A 5,592-nucleotide genomic window follows, 5' to 3' on the forward strand; every position below is an offset into this window, starting at 1 on the left:
GGTTCTTCCCAAAGTTTCAGTTTTACTTCATTAACTTAAGCTGTATATCAGCGGGAAATGTTGTCCCTATTTTATTTTAATGTGAAATTAATCCATTTAAATCTCAAATGATAGACATAACTATGCAGTTCTTAGGAACAATGCAGCACCATGTTAAGTATGAAGACACCTCTGAGTGCTCTAATCTCTCTCAGCTGCCTGGAGAGCCAAAACAGGACATGGCTGGACCCCCAACACACACACACACACACACTCACAGGTCTATTTTTAGCCACGGGACCCTCGTCACCCTGCTCTGCCCACCAACCCCACCTCCCCCCCATCCCCAATCTCAACATGAAGATATTGCTCGCTAACAGCTGTGTGTGGTGTGTCATTTGACAAGTGGCAGCGGGGGCTGCAGTCTATCCTCAGCTGTCGCCACACACACACAGTGGAGTCCTCTGTTTGAAACTAGACCATGTGTTGTTATCCTTCAGGATCTCCGGACATAGTCTGCATCCAGAGTGGTAGCATCCTCTACTCCATAATAGTCCCATTTAAATCAACATCTGTGCGTTTGATTAACATTACTGCTTTAGCACTACTTGTGATATTTTCACTGAGATCAGCTTAGTATAGTACTTCTAGTAGTGTAGTAAAAACACATCAACACGTTGATAGAGCTTCTTATGAAGTTACTTAAAGATAAATGGAAGGAAAATGAGAATTGTGATATATTCCTTTCCTCTGCTCTATCCAACAAGACTGCCTCTAATAGGTTGTGTCAGTATTGCTAATGTTGTTTAATTCAAACCTAATTTCATTCAGCTGAGGAATCCTTAATGAAATAAAAAGACCTCTTTTTGGTCCCTTTTTTGGACTGTAATCAGCAAAGTCTTGTGAACTAGACTGTAATGTGAGTTTTTAGCCTCCCATAGTATTATGAATTCTTTGATCCAGAATGTAAACATCCTAACACACTGAGTCGTGTGGTTCCTTTTGGCATTTTAACAGCCAAACTGATTATTATCCATCTCAACTAGAAGTAGAGAACGTATTAGGGGTTCTCTACCTGGCATCTAACTAGAGTGAAAGCTTCCTGCTGGCCACTCCAGAGCAAGCAGCATCCCTTAACCAGTCAATGAATGACGATGAACTGCCTTCACTCTGAAAAAGTTCCTGATCTGCTAAACACTGCATACTTTCCTTTCCTCCTTCTTTATTTCTTTCAACTCTTACTTCCCATTTTCCCCTGAGCTCCATCCCTGAACAAACTCATGAACTGTGCTCACAGAAACAGCTTCAAACTGTATAAAACATATCCATGTTATGACACTGATATATCCAACAGCAGTAGCAACAATCTATGCTCATCCTCCCTCATCCCCACACTCCCACAACCAACCGGTGAAATGCAAGAAGACTGTGAAGAAGGACTTACCAAGTTGTTACCTCAAGACTGGAGTTTCCACTGGGACAAAGGGGTGAGGGTGTGAGGGGGTCCTTAAATATGTCCTGGTGTCCTGAGGCTGGGGGCTTAGGGGGCGGACTCAGGAGTTCACACAAGCCCAAATTAAGTGCTGCTTAGCTAAATGCTTCAGTAAAGTGGTTCCTGTGTCCAGAGATGCCTTTTGAATAGAAGAGTGTTGCCTTGAATATGAAAGAAAATAGGCAGTACTGAAAGTTATTTTTCCCATGAGACTGTTGTTGGACTGATGAATGACGTGCTTAAGGATTTACAAGTTTTTTCAGATTTATATGAATTTCAGTCAGACTATGAGATGTCCTCAAACTGTGTTGTGCACAAATAAAACACACACAGGATCAATTAAAGGAATTGAAAAATAATATTTACCATAATAATTGTTTTTGCTTACTTTGCAAAATTCAAGCTAATCTCTCTCCTGCCTGGATAAATGGCCACAGAAGACGTAAAAAATCTCATCAGATTGAAAAAAAGGGGATCTATACACCAAAAGGGGGGAATAAAAAATATTTTAAAGCTCCTATAAGTAAATTTTAAATAGTGTCAATTTTTGGGCCCCTGTGTACAAATTGGTAACTCTCATACTCTTTACCAATCCTGTCCTGTAGGTCGTGTTTTCTGACAAAAAATATCTCATTCTGCTGTCTTTTTGATGGTTTAGTGATTCACTCACTGTGGACCTTTGCCATGGAAAATGTAAATAGAGGCTGTTTCAATAACTTTACTCCACACCTACCCTGCAGCAGCATTTTTAGAGATTAAAAATAACTATATAGAAATAATCGATTTTCTCACGAGTGGTCTTGTTCACTTTTCTAGGTCATGTATTGGTATCTTAATGAAATTCAGTGTGTTCCATAACCACTGAGAAACACCTCACAGGAGTTTTAAATAGGTATAAAAACACAGTTAAAAGTAACTTAAAATGAATGTACAGAAATCAGGAGGGTCTCTCTGATTAAAGTATGTTTAAGGAAGAGACTGTAATAAGAAAAATATTAATCAAGCATAAGTTGCAATGTCATTTCAGGTGTCAAATTATTCACTGTGTTTCTTTAAAAAAGAATTGATGCCTTTGAAATCAAGTGAGGCTCCTAACATTTGTTTGAAAGAGAGATGAATTGCAGAATTGCAATTTTCATGAAGTTCCTCATACACTGCAGCATCCTTCTCCCACATATACTTACTGGAGCTGCCCTTTGGGTCCCTTAGGATGTGCTAATATGACTAAGCTCAAAAAGGGCAGTGCGGATGTGTGTGATCAGAGGGTGAAAAAGTAACCTGAGATCTTGTCTGAGCAATCTAGCTGCTAAGGAGCCGTCTAAGGAGACCTGCCTGTGAGAGTTTGCCAGAGTCGTGAGATGTGTAAGGAGTGAGGGGGGGACACAAACATGCCAGACAGCTGACTGATAGGCCATATTGTAAGAGGGAGGAAGAGGCTGAGGCTAGAGCCCAGACCCCCAACAGACGACAGATCCCAGGGACAGCCTGTGCTAGGAGCGACGAGTGCCTGTCCTGAGCTCTGATTGGCTCCAGTGTCTCCTTTTAGGGGAATGGAGAGTAACAGGTGCCAGAGGCTGCATGTCGACTTGAGCTCGGGCTCCTTATTCGTCACTTCTATGACATGCAGTGCCTGCATCCCCATGCTGGAGCCGTAGCAGGCCAGTGTGAGTGCTTTAAGAATGTAAATACCCCCCCACACCATCAACACTGAAATATTCCATTTGTAGCTGTGTGGTGTAATGTAGCTCAGAGAGAGACGCTACTAACCTACTTGTCTATTTCTACTCCAGGCTTTATAACTGAGACCTCAGATTCTTTAATCCTCTGCGTGTTTGTCAACTGAAAAATAATAGTTTTTGAGGATTTCCTGGTCAATCATCACACCTCTATATTTTGAAAAAGTAAAAATCTTAACCCAATGATCAACTAGTCACACTAGTTCTTAAGTTAACTTTCCCATGAACATCATGACAGACAGATACATAAAACGTAGTATGAAACCCCAGGTGATCAACAGTTTGAAATACACTCCCTATTACAAAAAAAATTCCTAAAAGTTTTTCATTATTAATTGAAATGTATGTCAAGTATTGGCAATAGTTGTGCTGATTGGGGCTGCTTCATAAGAAAAAATGGGTATATGATGTAAGAATGTGTGTTATAGTATGTTGTTGTTTTTTGCTTGGAGAATATCCATTTTAAAAGTATGGAAGCCCCAAGTGGACATGCATCCAGCCGTTTTAATAGCTCTGTTTTTCCAGTGATAAAGGAGTTATTATTGGCGGCTCTCTTGAGACCTTATCTAATTTATCTCTTCATTCCAGACTAGTAGTTTTTGATTCACTTGCACCACTATAACATCAGATCATCACTACTCATATTCTGTAAGTTACAAAAGCATGCAAAGCAGGCTTCATTTATGCATGGCAGGTCATTGTCCGTCCTAACATGGTGACCGGTGTATTGTTTTGTTTTGTTTGCTGGAAATCAACTTTGATATCCAGAGTTAAGATGTCTGCTTAGAATTTTCAGGAAATTGTAACCTGCACCTGTAGCTGTTAGATAATATACTGAAAGAAATTTTAAAAAACTGTGTCTATAATTAAGAGGAGAGGTGGAAGTATGACGTAGCATAAAATGGAAACAGTCCAATTGAGCGGACCTATACTTAGATTGCATTTGAAGGCACTCTATGGACATTTTTCTAAGTGTTGGTGTTGTGAAGGGTGGGTTAACAACTACTGTAGTGCATGGACACAAGAATTTCGTCAATTTGTTAATGTTAATGTAATGTCATGTTTTACGATTGAAAGTTGTTGGTGAAAAAAAGCAACAACTGGCCGTGAGGAATTTAGACAGAGAGAGATTGCTAGATAGCTTACATCGGTATAAACATTGTTTCCAAAAATATTCTAAAATACTACACTAAGAGAATGTTTATTAAGAAAAGGAGGAAGGAAGGAAAAGTCCACAGGTCAACTTTTGTACAAACATCCATTGACTAAACTTTTTACAACAGACAGCAGCTTACTGTCATTACTACCTTGATGAATGATTCTGAATCAGTTGGAAACATTTACAACAACTGAAGAGAGGTGAAATGAACCCCTCAACTAAAAATGCACACTCCAATGAGGCAATCCTTGTGCTTTTGTACAAGGTAGTTTTCTTTTTCTGCTTAAGACTGTTGAGCAAAAACTAGGCAGCGACAGAGACATGGAGTTAGTTTTTGGATGTGCTCCGTGCTGTGTTTTGTCAACATCTCCCTTCATGTCAGGAAGCACTTTTTGGCAGACTCCTGTCTCTATTGCCAGCTCTGTATCAGGATCAGGCAGATTGGTCCTAAATGGGACAAAGTTTTTGAGACACACTTGTCCTTATAAGGGCATGGAGGAAGCACACAGTTTGGCTGTCCTGACAGCTGCCCCGTCTGCACTTCACCCCCCTAAATCCTCCAACACACACATGCACACACATGTATGCACACTTGAGCAGCTGTTTGCAGCAATTGGTGTTTAACAGTCAGTTGTGTTTAGACAGTGGTTTGTTTACCATTTACAATACAATTTAAAGTACAGAATATTGTACAAATCAAAGGAAAGAGCACAAAATAAAATCAAGCTAGTGTGTGTTTGTGTCATATTTTCTGCAACAGCATACTTTGTGATGGTAAAGGTTGTCAATTTGGTAGATAATTCATAATTCATGTCACATAAATGCAAGGCTTTAATTTCACCAGGCTGGAGTGTCTATTTGAGAAAATCTGTGATTAAATCAGCTTTTTAAAACATCTATTTATGATTTCAAAAGCGTACAACTCCTAAAACTATCTCTGCATATGAGTTCAATTCATAAGCAGTCACTGACAATGAGAATGCATGCAGTGTTGTTCTTGGCACCAGCAGGCATCATCGTAACGTGCCACATGCCTGCTGTAAACAGCTGAGGGGAGGTGACAAAATGCATGCTGGTTGACAGATAAATCAGAGCAATCATAACAGTTACTATACTGTAAATCCCTCTGAGGTTGCGAGAGAAGATATGACAAATGTGACAGCCTGAAAAAATATTATGTTAGTTTGTCACACCTTTGTTGCAACATTTTAAACCTGCAATAATTG

The 5,592-nt window shown here is 39.7% G+C and overlaps 1 protein-coding gene across 1 annotated transcript in view; it reads right to left on the reverse strand.

The window, feature by feature from the left end:
• The window catches only part of LOC117824098 (actin, alpha cardiac muscle), a 4,424-nt gene extending 2,869 nt beyond the window's left edge, over positions 1-1,555 (reverse strand). Inside the window, exon 1 of the mRNA XM_034699489.1 lies at positions 1,424-1,555. The gene's annotated coding sequence lies outside the window, so the exon portion shown is untranslated. The remainder of the gene's footprint in view (positions 1-1,423) is intronic.
• Positions 1,556-5,592: the final 4,037 nt, after the last annotated feature.

Source organism: Notolabrus celidotus, chromosome 13 (genome assembly GCF_009762535.1).
Source record: "Notolabrus celidotus isolate fNotCel1 chromosome 13, fNotCel1.pri, whole genome shotgun sequence".
Lineage (NCBI taxonomy): Eukaryota > Metazoa > Chordata > Actinopteri > Labriformes > Labridae > Notolabrus > Notolabrus celidotus.